The sequence below is a fragment of the Ambystoma mexicanum genome, chromosome 8 (genome assembly GCF_040938575.1).
Source record: "Ambystoma mexicanum isolate Mex_15411 chromosome 8, UKY_AmexF1_1, whole genome shotgun sequence".
NCBI lineage: Eukaryota > Metazoa > Chordata > Amphibia > Caudata > Ambystomatidae > Ambystoma > Ambystoma mexicanum.
This window is the reverse complement of record NC_090929.1, coordinates 900,228,709-900,250,262: the sequence shown is the minus strand read 5'-3', so window position 1 is coordinate 900,250,262 and position 21,554 is coordinate 900,228,709. Positions and strand designations below refer to the sequence as shown.

General features: G+C 46.0%; 1 protein-coding gene and 1 long non-coding RNA gene across 9 annotated transcripts in view; one reads left to right on the top strand and one right to left on the bottom strand.

Moving 5' to 3' along the window:
- LOC138472556 (uncharacterized) overlaps positions 1-20,921 on the top strand; it is a 98,968-nt gene extending 78,047 nt beyond the window's left edge. Inside the window, exons 2-4 of the long non-coding RNA XR_011268641.1 lie at positions 9,224-9,692; positions 19,990-20,087; positions 20,495-20,921. This is a non-coding gene — a long non-coding RNA (uncharacterized lncRNA). The remainder of the gene's footprint in view (positions 1-9,223; positions 9,693-19,989; positions 20,088-20,494) is intronic.
- The window catches only part of SHLD2 (shieldin complex subunit 2), a 1,351,673-nt gene that overhangs the window by 691,841 nt on the left and 638,278 nt on the right, over positions 1-21,554 (bottom strand). The gene's annotated exons all lie outside the window — the stretch shown is intronic.

Below are 21,554 nucleotides of genomic sequence, written 5' to 3'. Positions count from 1 at the left end.
GGGTCAGCCCAGCCATTGGCAATGCGCAATTTCAGTGCAGCTTGATCCCGGCTAATACAAACAACAGAGCTGAATCGAGTGCAGCGAGAGTCACAGAGACAGGGCTCTGAGATCCTGTAAATACCAAGTGCCAGGAGGATAGTGGCGGGACCGCCCGTAGCTGGAAAATACTTCCCCGTGCACAGGTGAGGAGCGAAACGCTCACTGTGAGCACCGCTGTGTATTCAACAGGAGACGCAATGGACTAAACCACAACCATGTCCACGAGGCGACACAGTATTAAAGCGGTCTATGAAGACCACAACCTTGGAAGAGTATACGAGATACGTGGGGATAATAAAGCTGCACGCGAGGAAAACGGATGCCTTACTGGCATTACTACTGAAGCAAGAAACAAGCGCATACAAAATAATGTGATAGCTGCCTGCCACAGAAGGGCTCTCACCACAGAGGCAGGAGCACGATTAAAGGTGGGCGAGGCACCACTGGGAAGTGCACAGATCCAGTCAGGTCTGCAAAGTGAGGACCCAACTGATGGTGAAACACCCAATATGGCACCGCAAAGGTCATAATGGCCAAGCTGTTTTAAGGGATGTTAGAAGTTGGGGAGCAAGCTTACACCTATGAATCACTGTGGAAGACGAGAGGGGAGAGGGTAGGGATGGGACACGGATAAGATGGGGGATCTTAAGATTGTGACTTAGAACGTTAGGGGGCTCAATAGCTACTTAAAAAGGAATAAGGTCATGATGTATTTGAAGAGACAGAGGATTGACATTGCTCTATTACAAGAAACCCACTTAACAAAGGAGAAACAAGAACTGGTGGAGAGGAAATGGAAAGTGACTACCATAGGGGCAACATATTCGGCGTATGCCAGAGGGGTTATTACTTGGATAGCACTGCATGTCCCCTTTAAGATACTGCAGTCCACTGTGGAGGGTTCAATGTGTTGAAATTGTGGCAAAAATGGCTGTTTACACACAAAAAATTGCTGCAAAAAGGCAGTGGTTGGCTGCCGCAAACCATGTAAAGGATGTGGGGGACACCCCCGCAGCCCCCAGAACCATTATGCCATTTAAGGGGAGCGGGGGACACACCCGCAACCCCTGCTCCCCTTAAATTATAACATTTAAGGGGAGATGGGGTGGTACACCTTTACTGGGTCAAACCACAGCAATTTTGCCGCGATTTTTTGCACAGGCGACATTTTTGCCACGATTTTATTACTGCATAACCCAGTGGAACCAGATGTGAGGGTAGTGCTGATTAGAGGACTGGTGGAAAACAGGGAGCTGAGCATTATCAACACGTATACCCCGAACCATGATGCTATTAGCTATTTCAGGAACTTATACAACGTGATCAGCCCATACATTGGGAGGGGGGTCATATGGGGGGGACTTCAATTGCACGCGAGACCCCAGAGTAGACAGATCTGATACGAGGATGGACAAACCTACCCCGGCAGCTAAAGCCCTAAGGACCCTAATGAGAGATTTCAATCTAGTAGATGTGTGGAGGATGCACCACCCACAGGACAGGCCTTACTCCCACTACTCCGCCCCACACAACCTATACAAGAGGTTAGACTATATATTTGCAGCACCGGCGTTGACAAGAATTTGTGCGGTCGGAATACAAAGCAAGAGTCCTCTCTGATCACACGCCACTGATTGTAACCTGGCAATACTTGCCACCCAGAGCACGGATCCCGACATGGAAACTTAGGGCCGAAGCCTTGAAAGATACAGTGTTCAGAGAGCACCTACGGAAAGAAATTGTAGAATATTTTGAGCACAACACGGGGAGTGTGGATTCAGCCTGCATAGTGTGGGAAGCATTTAAGGTGGTGGTGAGGGAAGCAGCAATATCTAAATCCAAAGGTCTACAGGGAGTGATAATACATGAGCTACATGAAGCGGAGAAGAAATTGGAGACAATTATGAGAAAGGGCAGGCACTCCCCCGAGGAGACTGGGACTATTGGACAGTTGCAACAAGATTTTAGGGAGTATTGGGAGAGACTATGCAACCTGAACTATAAAAAATATGTGGAAAGACAACACGCGGGAGGGGACAAGCCGGGCAGGTTGTTAGCCTGGCTATATAAGAGCGAAATGCCCAGGCAAGCAATCAGAGCAATATGGGGCATGGATGGACGAATATTGGATTCCCAAGAAGGGGTTAACAGAGGTTTCTTAGAATTTTACTACCAGCCATATAAAGATGTAGAAGAAAGCGGAGGGGATGATGTGATGGAAACATTGGCGGACATTGGCCTTCCCAAATTGGGGACAGTGGAGAGGGAGGCCCTGGAGGTTCCAATTACAGTAGAGGAATTAGAGGAGGTGGTCAAGCTTCTACCGACTAGTAAGGCTCCTGGGGCAGATGGACTCCCTTGCGAGTTCTACAAAACATACAAAGAGGTGCTGCTCCCCCCCCCATTGGCAATGTTAAATGAAGCGTTAGACAAAGGGATGCTGCCGGAATCCCTAAGGGAGGCGATCATTATCCCACTTCTCAAGCCTAACAAACCAAGCATGGACTGCGGGTCATATCGACCGCTATCCATGCTTAAACAAGATAGCAAGATACTCACGGCAGTGTTGGCGAATAGGCTGAGACCAGTTATCAACACACTTATATATCCTGACCAGACCGGGTACGTCCCGTGTAGGAACATATCTGATCATCTTAGAAGGCTACATCATGTCATAGAACAGACAGAAAAGGATCCACAGGAGGTTGCAATAATTTCATTGGATGCAGTGAAGGCCTTTGACTCTGTCAAATAGCCGTGGTTGATGGCAGCCCTTAGAGAATATGGGGTTGGACCCACGTACTTGAGATGGGTACAACTGCTGTACAGCGCACAACAGGCCCGAGTTCGGACAGGGGCGACCATCTCTGATCGCTGGCAACTCAGTAGGGGCACTAGAGAGGGATGCCCATGGTCCCAGATGTTGTTTATTTTAGCACTGGAACCCCTGGTGATATACTTGAGGCAACAATATGGAGAGGTGGGGATCAGCATGAAAGGAGGACAACACCTGATATCATTGTATGCTGATGATATGCTGCTGTATTTAAGATATGCTGAGTAGAAATTGCAGTATATTTTGGAAGTAATGGGGAGATATGCAGGGCTGTCTGGTATAAGAGTAAATCACAAGAAATCATGTATATTCCTCCTGGGTAGATATAAAGGGTTACCACGGGAGGAACTGCCGTTGTTACAAATACAATGGGAAACCATGTCCTTCAGATATCTGGGGGTAGAGGTATATCATACGATTGAGGCTGAATATAAACATAACACTGTCACAGGTTTCCCCCTTTCTCACCTGTTTTCATTGCCTGATGACTTCTTTAGGAGGAGTCTTCTTTCGTATGGTTCGGGTTTTATACAAGCCCGCTCGGCCGTCTTCGGCTTCCAGTGTTCATTCAACTTCGATGTCCGGGATCAATGGAAAACTCCAGGAAGATCAGGAAAAGGATAAGGAGCACGCAGAGGCGGTGCAGGGGTTCCGGGAAAGGTTGATAAGAAGGAAGGAAGGTAGTTTGGAAGAGGGGGTTCCAGGAACCGGGAAACAACACTGTAGCACAAGGGAGAAGTACGGAGCACACGTCCGGTCACAGCTAACAGCAGCGTTGAGATGCGCGGGGCATCAGGGGTGTGGCTTCTTTATAGAGCATGCTGCGTAGAACGTGAAGACTGGTGAGCAGCATTCTGAGCTTGCAGCCATGTTGGTAGTATTATGGAGTGTAAACCTCGACGTGTCAGGGACCAGGAGGCCCAGAAGGGGCGAGTTTGATGGTTCATGACAGCATGCCTCCTCCGAAAACCCGCCCCGCCGGGTTTGCCCGTGTGTATGAGATGGAATCTTCTGAGTAATCTGGGGGTATTTAAGTTTGAGATGGGTTCCCAAGCGCGTTCACTGGGGGGATATCCTTTCCATTCCACCAGGTACTGGAGTTGGCCACGTTTATATCTGGAATCACATATTCTGGAGACCTCATACTCCAGTTGGTCATTGCCGAGCACTGGGTTCGGCCGGTGGTTAGTTCGAGAGGTCTGGATGTATGGTTTTATTAAGGATGTAGAAAGACTGGGTGGATTTTCTTCCACGAGTCTGGTAATTTGAGTCGAAAGGCCACTGGGTTGATGATTTCTTTTACAGGAAAAGGCTCATAATACCGGGGAGCCAATTTATTTGGTCGCAGATGCCGGGGCAGCAGTTTCAAGGATAGCCATACTTTATCCCCTATTGTGTAGTAAGGGCCCGTTCTTCTTTTGGAGTCCGCATACAGCTTGGTCTGGGTCCTGGCCTTCTCTAACTGTTCTTTGGCTTCTCTTTGTACATTAATGAGTGTTTCAATCCAGGAGTCGACTGTGGGAACTGGTGTAGGATGTGGAAGGACAGAAGGTAGAACCGAAGGGTGGAATCCTTGGCTACAGAAAAAATGGCTGGTTTTAACAACCGAGTGATCCAAATTATTATAAGCGAATTCAGCCACTGGTATTAAAAGGGACCAATCGTCCTGGACCTTGGTAGTGAAGCAACAGAGATATTGTGCTAAGGTTTGGTTTACACGCTCTGTAGCTCCGTTGGTTTGGGGATGATAACCTGAGGAAATGGCACGTTGAATTCCTAATATCCGGCAAAGGTGTTTCCAGAACTGAGAAATGTATTGAGGCCCTCTGTCCGATATGATCTTGGAAGGGAGTCCATGTAGTTGGAATATGTGTTCCAGGAAAATTCCATCAAGTTCTAACGAGGATGGCAGTTTATACAGGGGTGTAAAATGAGCCATATGAGTGAACAAGTCAATGGTGACCATGATGGTTGTGTATCCCCTGGCAGGTGGTAATTCCACAATGAAGTCTGTAGCTATAAATTCCCAAGGTCTTGTTGGTAGTGGAGGTTGCTGTAGTAGACCCGCCGGTCTTTTGTTGTCGAGTTTGTTTTGATTACAGACAGAGCATGCCTGAACATACAGTTGTACATTAGCTTTCATTCTGGGCCACCAAAAGTGCCTTTGTATTAGTCAGAGGGTATTGGTAATACGACAATGTCCGGAGTGAAGGGTATCGTGACAGAGGTTTATTATCCTTTGTTGTAGTTTTTGTGTGGGGATGACCAAGGCGTTATCCTTGAACAAGTATCCATTCTTAGTCTTCAAATTCCACTTGTTCTTGCTCAAGATGTCTTTCCAGAGCTCAGAGGATTGAGTTTGCATGCAGACTTCATCCAGGAGGCTGGTTGCCTAAGCTACAAATATTGTATGGGGAAACATCTTAGGAAATGTTCGGTCTTCAGGGGGTTCATAGTCAGGACGCCGAGACAGGGCGTCAGCGGTTATATTCTGTGTTCCAGGAACATGGTGAATCTGGAACTGATATTGGGCAAAGAAGAAGGCCCAACGGGCCTGACGGCTGTTCCTGCATTCCAGGGCCTGTAATACTTGGAGATTTCGATGCTCCGTGCGGACCTGGACAGGATGTTTAGCTCCTAGAAGTAAATGACGCCACTCGGTGAAGGCTTGACGGATGGCTAGCAGTTCCTTTTCTAAAACCGAGTAATGGGTTTCACTGGGGGTCAATGTTCATGAAAGATAGGCAATAGGATGTTCCAGTCCATCATCGAGTTCCTGTTTCAGAACTGCTCCGATGGCATAGTTAGAGGCGTCTGTTTCCACCAGGAAGGGCCGATTTATATCAGGTTGAGCCAGGATGGGGGCTTGTGTAAACTCTGTTTTCAAGCGTTGGAAGGCCTTCTCCTGGGCTGATGTCCAATGAAAGGGAGTATCTTTCTTCAACAAGGCAATAATCGGTTGAACAATCTCGGAGAAGGATGGTATGAACTTCCGATAGAAATTAGCTAAGCCCAGGAAAGACTGGATCTGTTTTACGGTGGTCGGAGTTGGCCAGGATAGTATGGCCTTAACCTTGGATTGATCCATTCCTATACCGTCTGAGCTAAGGACAAATCCTAGATAGTGAACAGTAGAAACATGAAAAAGGCACTTCTCGGGTTTTGCTAGAAGCTTGTGTTCACGTAGCCGTTGTAATACTGCCTTAACATGTCCTTCATGCTTGAGAGGATCCTTAGAGAATATCAAGATATCATCCAGGTAGACGATGACGAAAAGAAACAGCATATCCGAAAACACCCGATCCATGAAGCGTTGGAAGACCGCCGGAGCATTAGCGAGTCCAAAGGGCATGACCAAGTATTCATAATGACCAAAGGGTGTTCTGAAGGCTGTCTTCCATTCGTCTCCTTCCCTAATACGGATCAGATGGTAGGCACCCCTGAGATCCAATTTGGTGAATATTACAGCTCCTCTTACGGCATCCAGGATATCTGAGATCAAGGCGAATGGATACTGATCCTTAAGGGTGCACTGATTTAGACCTGATAATCAAGACAAGGTCTGAGCTCCTTGGTGTCTTTCTTAGGAACAGAAAATAGTGAAGCTCCGGCTGAAGACTTGGATGGACGTATGGTGCCGTTTTCTAGGTTAGTAACTAGGTATTCACGAAGGGCCTTTTTCTCGGGTTCGGACAGAATAAACATCCTTCCAAAGGGAATCACAGCTGAAGGTTCGGTTTCAATAGCACAGTCTTCTGGCCTATGGGGTGATAAGGCTTGAACAATAGCAGAAGAGAACACATTGACGTATTCCTGGTAGGCTTTAGGAACCTGGATTATGCTGGAGACCGTAAGAGGACCTTGCTGGGTTGTTGAACGTTCTTCCGATGGTGTCGGAGAGGGATCCAGGAGTAGACAATGAGACATGCAATATTCGGAACCTAGGACCAAGGAACCTGCTGTCCAATTGATGTATGGATTGTGTTTTTGTAGCCAGGGCATTCCCAATACCATTGGGTAATGGGAGGATTTTATGATGTCATTCTCTCGATGGTGCTTTATTGCAAGCTCGATTTCCTTGGTCTGAAGGGTTATAGGTCCAGAAGAGAGAGGTCTCCCATCGATTGCTTCTAGGGGTTGCAAGATAATTCGGGATTCGCAGGGAATATGATGTTTAAGGGCCCATTCTTGATCTATGAATATTCCCATGGCCCCACAGTCTACTATTGCCAGAATGGGGTAGGTTTCCTTCTTGGATGGCGATAGAAAGGCCTGTAAAATTACCAGAGAGTTTTGTCCAGGAGAGTTCAAGGATGGTATAGATGTGGAGCCAACATCTCTCTCCCGAAACTGCGCTCCATCTAGGATCGGGAGCTGGTGTTTCCCGAACGCTGCGGAGGGGCTGTTGGACATTCTCTGACTAAATGCTTGTCCGAGACACAGTACATGCATAAGCCAGTATGGATCCTTCGCAACCTTTCTTGGGGGATATGGGTCCACGAAAGGCCCCTAGTTGCATGGGTTCGGGTTTGTTTGTAGGAACAGAAGGATCTTCGGATTTCGAGGAGGTCTCTAAGGGTTTCTTCTGGAGGGTTGACTTGGTCTTCCTTTTCTCTGTCTTCCTTTCCTGGATGCGAAAATCAATCTGTAGAGCAAGATCCATAAGTGCCTGGTAAGGACTTGGACGTGCCACCCTGGCTAATTCATCCTTGATGTCTTCATTTAGCCCTCTTCGAAAGAGAGTGAAGCAAGCTTCAGAAGGCCAATCCGCTTCTTTAGCCAGTTGTTTGAATGGAGTCACATAAGTGAGCATGTCCTGAGAGCCTTGCTGGAAATCGAGTAAACGTTCTTGAGCACTAAAGACCTGCTCTGGGCGGTCAAACATGGTTTTAAGTGCTTGAATGAATCCGTCATAATCATCCAAAAGGGCATCTCTGGAGTTAACTAATGGTGTGGCCCAGGCTAATGCATGGAAAGGTGTGAAATAATAAAGCCCACTTTAGCCTTGGGGGTGGAGAAATTAATAGGGTTAAAGGTAAAGTGGACCAAACAAGAATCCAGGAATCCACGAAGGGTTTTTGTAGACCCATCATATTTGTCTAAAATGCCGGCCAATAGCACATTGTCCCTTGTGGCAGAGTCGCGGGATAGTACCAATTGTTTTAACGCAGCGTTCTCAGCCTTTAGGTTTTGTACTTCGGTCATTAGTTCTTGCATGCCGCGCATAAGATCCTGGATAGCCGCCTACATGTCTGTATTGACTTCGGTCAGGTGGCGTCTCAATTTGTCACATGTTTCCCCCTTTCTCACCTGTTTTCGTTGCCTGATGACTTCTTTAGGAGGAGTCTTCTTTCATATGGTTCGGGTCTTATACAAGCCCGCTCGGCCGTCTTCGGCTTCCAGTGTTCGTTTAGCTTCGATGTCCGGGATCAATGGAAAACTTCAGGAAGATCAGGAAAAGGATAAGGAGCACGTGGAGGCGGTGCAGGTGATCTGGCAAAGTCTGATAAGAAGGAAGGAAGGTAGTTTGGAAGTGGGGGTTCCAGGAAACGGGAAACAACAGTATAGCACAAGGGAGAAGTATGGAGCACACGTCCGGTCACAGCTAACAGCAGCGTTGAGACCTGCAGGGACGCGGGGGTGTGGCTTCTTTATAGAGCATGCTGCGTAGAACGTGAAGACTGGTGAGCAGCATACTGAGCTTGCAGCCATGTTGGTAGTATTATGGAGTGTAAACGCCGACGTGTCAGGGACTAGGAGGCCCAGAAGGGGCGAGTTCGATGGTTCATGACAAACACAGTGAGGTCAGTGGCTAACATAGAAAACAGTATGAAGTTCTGGGCCAAGCTCCCTTTGACCATGATGGAGAGGGTGGCGTTGCTAAAGATGGTGGTGCTGCCTAGGCTGCTGCATTTCTTCGCGAATAAACCATACTTGATACCTAAGCAATCCTTTGTTAAGCTCGAATATATATGCAGAGTGTTCATATGTCACAACACTAGGAACAGGATTGCGTTGTGGAAACTGCAAAACACGTATGACCGAGAGGGCTTTAAATCGAGATTACCTGGCCAGCCAACTGAGGGGGGAGATGAAGAAGCAGAGTCTTAAAGGGCATGGAGGCACCTAGCAGCTACTCTGTCTGAGACTGCCCTGACCAGCCTAGAAGACGATGAGTGCATGGAGGGTGCGAGGAGTAAGACACCCCCGGATAGGGCAGGGGGCATGTGGTGAAGGGGAGTAAGCTTGTGAGGGAGGGAGTTATGTCTGATGTTCACTGTTTGGTTTTTTGGTTGTTTTGTTTGCTGTTAAACTCAATTAAATTGTTGAATTTTTTTTTTACAGGAAACATCATCTATCACAAAGAACACTGGAAGACAAATAAACATCAGGCAGGTTCCCGGGCCTAAAGTGAAATCAAAACTGGGGAACACCGCTTTAAAGAGAACATGGAGTAAAAAGGCAAGTCACGCAAGTTAAAAACTTTAAGGAAATCAAGCCCATGGTGCTCACTGCCCGAGACAGTACACAAGGGAAAACACGTCTGAACGTTGGAAATGCCATACCAGCGCACTTCCAATAAGCCATGTCGATATCTTATACATCAGTCTAGATCCGAACAGTGATCATGACAGTCCGAGCACAGGGCTGCAGAAAGTAGCATCAACGAGGGAACGCAATGACATGCCAGGAAAGGAAGCCATAAGTGATCCAGATCACTTGATTTATCTTTCCATGTACTCGGCTGACTGGGAAGAAGCTCCAACAACAAAAGGATCACTGGTGGAACGCCTGAGAGCCCTGAGACCAAATGGTAAGCATAGTGTCATTACAAATTACACTATAGAAGAAGTAAGTAGTGACGACCTAGAGGATGATCTACAACGGCAGAGGGAAATTGGTGACACTTTAAAGCACAATCCCCCATGGATTACGATTCCAAGTTCTCTCAATAGGGCGAAGGTGAGCTCCTGAGTTCACATTAGCAGATCTCATTTAGTTGACAAACGTGAAATATCGCCTAGGATCACGAAGGGCAACTATAAAACTCTAGAACAAAGAAGCCGGGACATCAATGGCAAGGTAAACTGGTCAGCCAAACCAGCCTTTTGCTAGAGTCTTAAGTGGGGACAGGAAGTCAGCCTCACAGTTTGGATCAAATCGACCTACAGCAATCAATGGCGAAGATACCACTGTTAGGCAGAAACCTGTGCAGTTCCCTTTGGGAACACTGCAAAAGATTTAGGACTACAGGTGTTAGCAGTAAGCCCACTTGGTAGCAGTCTGTACCACCCCGATTTACCTGGTAGCTGTGCTGAGCAGTCAGACTTCCCTCAAGAAGAGTTAGGCAGTATGCAAAGTATACACAATAGGCACTCAGATACAATAATACAAGCAAACACTGACCAGAGCTTTGGTATCAAAGTATATAATTATTTATTGAAGAACACACTGTTTGAAACACTCCAGCACTCTTATTGTAAAACACTCTAAACACAGTTACTATTATAATATATACAACCCTTATTCCTTATCAGATAAGTCTTAGTTAACACCACTTATTTCCAGACAGAGGTGAGCGCTTAACTACAGATGGCACTCCAATAAGTTCATAAAGAAGGGAGGGAAAAAGACAGAATATGGGAAGATACACCACTCTAAGCTTTAGGAACACTATTAGCAAGGCAGAAGAGCAAAAGTCACTTGTGAGCCAAAGTCCATAGGCTGGGCCCATTCTTAGAGAGAGCCGAGCACAGATGCGCCCAAGATCACACAGTTACACTAGGCTTAAAAAGTCTTGCAGAGAGTTCGAGAAGAGTTTAGAGAGGCTCAGAAAAGTTCAGCCAGGGTGTCCCAGACTAACCCAGGTTCGAAAGCCGGGGGCTAAATCTACCCTGTACAGTCGGTGGCAAGGGAAGCCGGGCGGGATACGGTACCTTAAGTGGGAAGGATCCTCCAGCGGTGGCAGTTGTTCCTGGCAGCAGTTGCAAGTTTCGTCGTCGTCCAGGGGAAGATAAGATCTCGACTTGGAGGAAAGATGAAGGTCGTTGCACTGCCAGGGAAGAAACCAGCCGCAGAGTTTTCCGATTAAAGGTATTACCCTTTAATTTGCGGTCGTGGTAAAACGTGGTATACCGGTTTCCGGGGTGCTTGGCACAGGCAAGGCGGCCACGAGATACGTCGGGAAGGCGAAAAGATGGTGAAACTGGTTATCCCCACCAGTCAAAGGAAGAAGACTCTCCGGCGGGAGATCTCCTCTGTCGTTGGGAAAAGTGGTGAGACGGTCCAGCAGGGCTCCACCGGTGGTGTCGTCGCGGCAGGTCGGCTCAGCTTCTCCCTCGTCGGATTCTTAGGTCCTGTGGCGACTTCTGAAGTTCCAGTCCCCAAAGCCCTGCTTTTATGCAGAAAACCCCCATTCACTCAGCCTAGCTGTCACTCAAATATGCTAAGTGGTGAGCCGGCCGGCTCACCACTTGGGCCAATCAGGAGGGAGTGCGACTTGAGTTGCTTAGGCAACTCAGTCCCAGGTGCCTAAATCCCCCTCCACCACTCCTAAGTACCCCAGACAGAGTGGCACCACTTTGGAGGGCTTCTGTGGAGAAGCCTGCTAAAAAGTGGAACAAAGGGCTCGACTTGGGTTGGAGTCACAGAAGAGAACACAAACGCCATTTTAGAACCGAGTTTTGGCAAAAAATACCAACCGGAGAATTAATATTAATTAAATAAACCGGCGGTATGTTCGAGGCTATCGTAATTAAATAAAGATAGTAGCCTCGAACAATGGGAAAATCTCACAGAGAAATATTTGCGGTTGAATATAAAAAGTAGTATCCACTGCCACCAGCCAAAACTCGATCAGGGGGGACGGAGACGTGCCCCCTCGACTAACAGACCCCAGGGCAATCTAATTGCCCCAGCCAGTACGTCCACAATATGATGGTTTGTACTGGTTCTGTTAAGAATTTAAGACTAGTAAAGTCAATGGTGACTTTACAGACCCTGGGAGACAGTAGTCAGTCCCAGGGTATAAAGTCTATACTGGGGAGTCACTATGACATACCTGTGTTACTGCACTGAGGGTGCTGTGTAACACACATTACAAAAACACATGAAGGCCTATGGAGTAAAAGACCCCATAGCCCATTAAACACATTTAGAGTCAAAGAAACACACTCAAATCATGCCCAAGAGTGAGGGTAAAAGAGTCTCACTCTTGGCAGGAGAAAAAAATAAACCCCAAAAATCAAGCAAAGCTGTTGGGGGACTCACTAGGTTACGAAATTCAGCCTAAACAGAGAATTCTCCCTAACAACCACCAGAATGCGACTTGAAAGAATATTACATTTAAAAGACGACCTGATCCTCAACAGAGCAGACATTTTAAGACTCTTTCACAGTTTACCCCAATTGGCTCTTATCCGCTCTAACGACATCCATTTAGTCGATTTCCCAGAGGAATCAAGAAAAGACATGGTCGTCATTTACTTCTCATCGTCCAAAATTAAACATCTGTTGCAGAGGGAAGCCCCTCAACTAACTAGAATGGGCTTTTTCCTTGGAGAAGAGGATCCACATTGAATGAGTTTCATCGACAGACAGGCACCAACTGAAGTATAGACCCAACAGCGTGAGGGCAGCAGACAACAGACAAAGCGTAACTGCCATCAGCCGACCTCAAGATGATGGGCTATCACAAGCAGACAACGTTTAGATTATGGTAGATAACACCCATCCTCAACAGGGTGGGAGGAACCCACAATTAAGAAAGTGACAAGCAAACGAGGAAGAAGGATGGAGCTGGCTGGCTAGAGCCCTAGCTTCCAACTTATAATGCTTAAAGCCAGTGAAAGAGGAAACAAAGCATTAGATTTCATTGGGTTGCTGGAACACCATGGACTCTAAGCATCTGTTAAGTGAAGGAGACCTCCAATTTGAGGACTTTGATGTAGTCTGCCTACAGGAGACTTGGCTTAGGACCACACCCATGTTGGAGGGCTTGACGATTTACATGAACCCTGTGACAAAGGGGACGAGGAGACGACCGATGGCAGCTCTCTTGCTTCTAGTAAAAACACTAGTGGCTTGAAGGTATCTTGGACAAGGAATGCCTTGGCCCTAATCCAAATTACACTACTAGAGAGATCAAGCTCATATGAGGCTAAAGCAGGGCCCCTGCTAATTTGTAATCTGTATTGGAGCCCCAGATAAAAAACGGCCAAGAACTTTATCCAACAGGTCATGGAGGAGCTTGACAATGCCAGGGCACTCGGGCCCGACTTGGGAATTATACTTTGTGGCGACCTAAACATCAACTGCTTCATTGATAAATTGATCTTGATAGAGAACCCTGCGGTTACATCTGAGGGACCTGTAACACACCCCAAACACTTTACAAGGGCATTAAAAGGGGCAGACGGCATCCTACTCCAGACACAGCAGGGCATTAATGATGCATTCAAATCCTTCTACACCCAACTCTATTCGCATGACACCCTCATACCACGGGAGAAAATCCTAGATACACTTGAGGAAATTGGCCTAGCTAAACTAACATCTGCACAAAGAGATGCTCTTGACGCAGAAATCATGGCCGAAGATATCACAGAGGCTATAAAATCCCTGGCTTCCTCCAAAACCCCGGGCACCAATGAGCTGCCCACAGAGTTTTACAAAACTTACACAACAACCCTCAAACCATTATTACTCAAAGTGTTTCAGGAAGCGAACGAACTAGGGTCCCTCCCCGTCAGCATGAGGGAAACACTCATTATCCCGATGCTTAAACCCAAAAAGCCATCCGATGAATGTGATTCCTATCACCCCTTAGTGCTGCTTAACTATGATGTTAAGATATTGACCACGATACTGGCCTCCAGGCTCGCTAGACAGATTGGTGAGTTAGTACATGAAGACCAAAACGGGTTCATACCCGGCCGTAACACCACGACAAATCTGCGCTGCCTGCAGCACATCATAGCACAAACCGACCAACATAAAGGACCCTATGCGCTACTATCACTGGATGCCATCAAAGCGTTCGACTCCATCTACTGGGAGTGGTTACTAGCCACGCTCAGGGAATTCAGATTAGGGGCTGGCTTCATTAAATGGGTGAAAATACTATACACCAACCCCAAAGCAAGAGTGAAGTCCGGTAGACTTGTATTGTCGGCATGGGATATAAGTAGGGTTACCAGACAGGGCTGCCCCTTGTCCCCTATGCTTTACATATTAGGCCTGGAACCAATTGCAGTCTATTTTAGAAAGCAATTTTTCGATGCCGGCATTCAGCTGGGTGGGGTGTATCATATAATATCGCTATATATGCAGATGATGTCCTCCTCTATGTCTGAGACCCCCACTTAAATGTACCCTGCATGCTTGAAGTCCTGGATAAATTTTCCGCAGTTCCGGGTATACGGTTCAGCAGGTGGAAATCTAGCCTTTTCCCGCTAGCTGGCCTTCAGGGAGTGAAAGTGGAAGACCTCCCCGAGGCGGGAGTCCAGTGGCAACCGACCTCGTTCAGGTACCTAGTCGTCAATGTGATGCATGCCCCGGAACTAATGCATGAAAACAACACCAGAACCGCACTTAAGTCCTTACGCAAGTCAATTGGCTTCTGGTCAAAACTCCCCTTATCAGTGATGGGTAGAGCGTCAATTATAAAAATGATAATTCTTCCTAGATTTCTTTATCACTTTCAAAATGTACAACACTACATCAAGCCCCTATTCTTTCGCATACTAGAAACTATCTTTAGAAGCTTTCTGTGGGGGACTGGCAGACACAGGTTAGCATTGTCCACACTAACATTACCCCACAGGGCAGGAGGCATTCAACTCCCAGACTTGGAGCGGTACTATATGGCTGCACAGCTGAGCTTTGTGGCCCAATGGTTATCTGATGACATCACGGCAGAAACAGGACTGCTTCACAGACCCCTGTGCCTGAAAGAACTTATTTGGGCACCACAAACAGCTTTGAGCAGCGTACCCATGCTAACGCACCTAGGTTGGCAGATTGGAACAGAACCAGGACACTATTACACTTAAAACACTCTTACTTACCTGAGGTCTCACTGATTTCAAACCTGTGCGAATCTAACACCGATCTGGCACAGATCCGGCTCTGGGAGAGGAAGGGGGTGTACACATGGGGGGGACTTATATGAAGAAGGCGTCTTCAGGGACTTCACATCCCTGCAAACGGCAGATGGCATTCCGAGTGGTCAATTTTTGTGGTACCAGCGAGTCAGGCACATTGCACGCATGAAATGGGGCGAATGACCGCAGGAACCTGAAGCGCACCCCCTCATGACCCCCTCCTGACATTGATGTACAACCTGGGGGAAGGTTGGAGACCGGTATCTCAGATATACAGCCTGCTGATAGATAGACCCAACCCTCGCACCGCTGAGCTGAAAACCAGATGGGAACGAGATACAGGACAGGAAATAACAGACAAATAATGGGAGAGAGCTTTGGCATTCCCAAGAGAGGTATCCAGAAACGCCAGATTCAGGCTTATACAACTTAATTTGCTATATGGCACGTACATGACCCCACATAGAATAGCCCAGTTTAGCAAACAGGCTCCTCACGAATGCACATGGTGTAATAAAGAAAATGCAGACTTAAACCACATGTTCTCAAGATGCCCCAAGGTATGCCACCTTTGGTCCAGGGTGGAGCAAACGTGCCGGGTAGCTGGCATGACCAGGTATGACTGGTCTCCCAAGGAATGCTTGCTGGGTACTTACCCTCGTCTGGCCAAGACGAAACATGCAACAAAACTTATGGACATGGCTTGTGTGTTAACAAAAAGAGCCATAGCAATGGCCTGGAAGCAGAAGAGTGGGCCCCAATACATATTGTGGCACAGGGAAATGAAACGCTGGGTGGAGGCAGAAACTCAGGACTACGAGGAAGGAGTTCTTAAATCCCCAGACAACACAAGTACAGCACTGGATGCATGGAAAACTCTAACACACAACCTATTTTACCCCTTGTATGATAAACCGCCCTGAGCCAACAATTCTGCCAACAACTAGCGCCCCAGGCTCTGGATGGTACTCCTGGGACCGACGGCACAAGGACTAACGTCATTGCCTCATCCAACCCCTCTCCCCTCCCCCCCACTCCTCGACCCCCCACCTCAGTCCACCAGACACCCACCGCATCCACGTATTTTGACTGAACTTTACCCTCTGGAGAGCACCGCAGTTTATCCGCATTGTTTGGTTTTATATTGTGTTTATATTTTATCATTGGTATACAACCCTAATAAGAAGCTGTAACTATAACATTGAAATGCCAATAAACAAATTTAAAAAATACTGAGGAACCTGTACCACAAGGTCTAACATGAAGAAAGGAACTAGCCTCAAGAAACATCACCTTAATAAACGGATGGGTCGTGGGAGATGTACCACCTAACCCAACATGGAAAAGGCATAGCAGAAAACAGATACTGGGCAACATCTTTCTCTCAGACAACAACCTTTATGAGAATGTAAAGGATATGGTGGTCACAAACACTACACTTAGCGACCACAACATTCTGAAGATGCGAATATCATACAGGGTAACCAAAGGCGTCCCACTGAAGAATGAGGCCTTGGCATCGTGCCTGGAAGGAACAGGCTGAGGATTTGCGATACAACATATCCTCATTCACAGCAGCTCTCATGAACAAGTCAAAGCAAGCTGATCTGGATTATCCAAAACATCTTTGTCTATACACAGAAAGGACTTCTACTGCTGGTAAAAAAAACTTCATTAACTTGCATAAGTTTGACTTGGCGGTTCACACAAGTAAAAAAGAGCTGAGCCCCGTAAAAGGAGAGCACAAGAAATTTCCATCACACACTGGAAGCCCTAAAGTCAGCCAGACAAAGGTATAAAAATTGGTCAAAACAATACAAAGAAACCCTAATACAACACCATGCAGAACACATGTTGAGGTTGGTAGCAATGAAAAACTCTGGGGAGATGTAGCACGTTTTTAACAGACTGGATGCCCCCCAGCAATCCTTATTAGCAAATCCCATCTCAGAAGGAGCGTGGACAACACATTTTAGTACCTTCTTCTGTGGTATAGTAACAGAGCATGTGGATGGTAGAGAGCTGAATCCACCCTCATGGTCTTTCGAGACTGGAAAGGAATACATACGACAGATAATTAAGAATTCAAGTACCTCGAGGGCGCCGGACCAGACAGGCTCACAAACATTGTTCTAAAGATGAACCCTGAAGAATGGGCGAATTTCATCTTCGAGCTGCTGACCCTAATAAAGTTAAAGCGGAAAATACTACATTCGTGGACGACCTCAATTGTGGTTCCAATCTTCAAGAAGGGCGATAGATCATTACCAACTAATTACAGGCCTATCGCCCTTCTTGATGTTATTGGAAAGGTATTTGCAGCCCTCGTCCTAACACTCCTTAGTGTTTGGAGTAAGACAACAAACCACTGTGATCGATGGCAAGCTGGCTTCGAAAAAAAGGAATTGGAACGGCTCTGAACTTATTTGTGATCAACTTTTTAAAAACAAGAACTACATTAAAGTACAGTAAAGTGTTTGGCCTCAGTGGACCTATCGCAGGCCTTTGATTGAGTCAATCGACACATTCTGTGATCTAAGCTAAGATCTTAGGGCTGCCCTACTGACTTATGTGAAGCTATACAAGTCCTTCACACAGATACGTCTGTTCGCATAAGGACGAACAGACTGATTGACTTAACGGACCCCATTAAGACTACAATCGACCTTAAACAAGGATGTCACTTGGCACTGGCGATCTTTAACCTGTACACATCTGACATGGAAGAAGCATTCAAGAATATCAGGTGCTTCCCACCATGTATATCCAGAAGACAAGTAAATATACTCCTGTATGCGGACGATGTAGTCCTATTTGATGAAACAAAAATTGGACTCCAAAGGCAGCTGGACGCTCTGGCTACTTATCTATCTGCAAATGATCTGCAAATTAACCCCTCCAAATCGGGTGTTCTAACACTTGGCAGAACATCAAGAGGGAAAACTAAACCTATTGGTTGGACCATAAATGGATCAATGATCGTTGTGATTACTGAGATGACTTACTTGGGTATCCTAATAAACAACAGCTGTGTAGACGCTCCCAGAGAGGCAAACCTGAGAAGGAAAGCAAAAATATTGGCAGCCCAGGCCAAAATCATCAGGTTCCGCTATTGTAAATTCTTGCTTGTGCCACTAATCACGTTCTATCGAATGACAGTTGTCCCCATTTTGACCTATGGGGCAGAAGCATCACTATCACTACCCTGAAAATTATGGCCGATCATATAGGGTCTCTTTTGGAGATATGTTGTTTACTTGCCAAATTCAACGCCAGTTGCAGTGATTAGAAAGGAGTTGGGCTTAACTTCTCTCCTCACTATAACAGTTTGGAAGAGCCGTTCATTTTTTCGAAAACGCTTACTACCTCCATCTGAACGAGGCTTCACTATGCTTGGTCAGGCTCTCTTAGAGAAAAGGGAACTTACATTGGTGGAATGGAGTGATAAATGCAAAGGAATATTAGCATTGACAGGCCTAACAATTGCTCAAGGAAACTCCTGAACATGTAAAAAGACGGCTCTACAATCAAGACTGGCTAGACACTCTGGAGTCAGTCACAGGGTTGAAATTGTATGGGAAGCGCTGCTCTGCGATGAAAAAGCGGGGAACAACCCTTCCATACTTGAGACGATTTCCATCGTATTTTTCTCGACAACAGTTATTAATAGTACGTTTTAATCTACTACCTACAAAGGAAGTACTCGAGGCTAGGAAAGTCAAGGCACTCAGACTACAACTGCAGATTATGTAGTCACACGTCAGAATCCTTGTACCATCTGGTCATGATTTATCCGGGATTCGACAACATTCAATCTAATTTAATAAAGAAATTCTTTGTCGGCAATCGAACACTAGCAGAGAAGGACATTTGGCTCCAGTTGATGCAGGGCTCTAAACTTTCTCTTACGTACGCTTTGTTAGAGTTTATGTCAGTGATCTTCCGGAACATCGAAGCCACTTACATCTTGATGGAAGGTCCTCATTAACTTATACCAAGTTGATCCAGTTAGCGATGGCAGAAATGCAACCAATCCTTGACCTCTGTTCTATTCTTCTATTTCGTAAACACATTTTTAAGCCGAAAGTTTCACTTGTAAACCGTTTGCTAAAAAATAAAAAATAAAGAAAGTTTATGCCCCAGAAATGGAACCACGAACAGAGCCTGCTGGTCCAGGGGCTTTCCCAAATACATATCCATGCTCTGCTATTGATGATGTGGGCTTTATTGTTTCTTTGCTGAAAATGAATTGATGACATGGCACCATTTAAGTTACTTTTACTTCCGAATATATCCCTCACCCAAAATGCACTTTTGTGGAGCAAATCATGTGTTCCCCTGTGAGTTATTGTGTGTTCTCCTGTCAATTAGCGTGTGTGCTTAACTGTTGTTTAAGTGAAAGTGCAAGCGTCCAGTGGCCTGCTCCGCTGAGCACAGTGTTGCATGCATATGTCTCTCCCAATGTTCCACACATTGGGCCTGGGACTCCAGAGTCCTTGGAGTCAGCCAGTCTACATAATAATACAAGTCCAGAACAGCAAAATAAGCCACAATGATGATACAAGTTGTAGGCCCGAACAATGCACGCTGAGCATGACCCTATAGACTAGATTTGAGCTCAGAGTAGGCTATCTATATTTAATGTTGCCCCGTTCCTGTCTGCAAAGATGTAAAAGAGGCTCATAGTTCAGGTGAGTAGCTGTTTGCATTCATTTCTGCTTTTTTGGTACTTCACCAACTGCCGCATACCCAAGGACCCTATTTCAGTTCTTGTACTTCCAGTTTGTAGTCGTTCCCTCAAATTGGTGCTCTGGTTCACAGTTTGTGCTCCAGATCTGCACCCGTGAGACAGATGTGTAATGTTCACACTGCATGCTTGCACTACCATCTGTTTTCCCTGCCTCTTGTACGGGCGGTTATCAATTCATTTTATGCAGATATTTGCTCTGCTTGTCATTTGCTCAGGCATGTGCTACATTTTTTTTTGCTCTCGCCTATTATTTTTAGATTGAATGTCGATGGGTGGAGGGGTTGAGAGACGCCGTTGGGCCCCACCTCCGCCTCTATCTTCGAGAGACACCCTGGTTTATTAATTTTCCCAACCGGTAAGCCATTTCAATTACTGCATTCTAGGCCCTGGTCACGGGTGGTTGGCAGGTCAGGTCGTGTCTCCATGGCTCACACATTTCTATTGTTGGACTTCATGTTCATGTATATTCGCCCCACGCTCTTTGGTGGGCTTGGCAGTACTAGCCCTGTTGTGTTTATTGAAGCCGTGCAGCTCCTGTGTGAAGGAACCTAGTTAGGTCCAAGGTGGGCGTGACAGTCATTTCATCTCACATATATTGGTTTTGCATGAAGGGGTCATACTGGTGCTGGTCCTCCCTGTTGGTGATTGGGTTTCTCCTCCATTTTCAGCATTTGTGCTATCTGCTCTTTGTATGTACCTGCACATGTAACTACTTCTTCATCCAGTTTTAAGGTATAACAATAATTTGTTTCACATCTGCAGGTGACACAATTGGTTGGTCCTGAGGAAGGCGGTCCATACCTCTTTACATTGCCGAAACACCTTTGTGAATTTTCGTTCTTGGTGTAGACCTTGGATGTTTATGAATGCAGATCTTGGATTCATATCAGTACATTCAAATTCAAATGTATTTTCTTGAAAAATGCATTTTGTTGAAAAAACTTACATGTATTTGAATTTATTTTTTAATTATTTTGTCACATATCAAGCGCAGATTTTGACTGTACTTTGGATGTAGATATCTTAGCAGAGAAGGTTGGCAAAATGAATGTACATTAGGTCTACAGTGGGTCAGTTTTCAGGATTTGATTTTGTCCTGTGTATTTTTTCACTTTTCATGTGTAAATTATATATTATTTATTGATTTACTTATTGTGTTGTTAAAGGAATAATAAATGTATATGTTTCATTTTTTTGTTTGTTCTTATTTATTTAATACCATTGAATGGCTGTCATTGTCAGCATTCATGCAGTATACAAAGTGATTTAGGACTTAAGTAAGGATTCATATCCTCAATAAACTATGCAAATTATATAATTAATTCCTGTTGGGAACACTCTGTTGTGCTACATATTTTTCATCACATCAAGCACAAATGCGTCCTTACAGTGCCATGCAGACATACACTGAGCACATCTAGCATTAAGCTTAATTGTATGGACATTGTGATGAATCACAAGTATTCGTCCCTTCTCCCCAAGAGGGAGCCACCCCCTTTGAAGCTAGAGAGGTGAGTCCACTTTGCAAACCCTCCCTAGGGGTCTGGGCAGGTGGGCCCTGGATGGGAGTGACTCCCCTTTAGGGGACAAGGACTCCCGTTCCGATGAGGAACTCCCTAGAGCCAATACCATATCTGCCTATGTGGTACTGCCAGCTATGAAGAATAAGCTGTCATTCTTAAATTTGGCTTCACGCAATGTGGGAACTAACCAGCTATACCAAAGAAAAGAAAATGTCTCTTTTAAAAGAGATGTGGATATAACTGAGATGAGTAGCTCTTGTGAAAAGAGAGAGCATGGTATGCAGGGGAAGCCCCCTGAC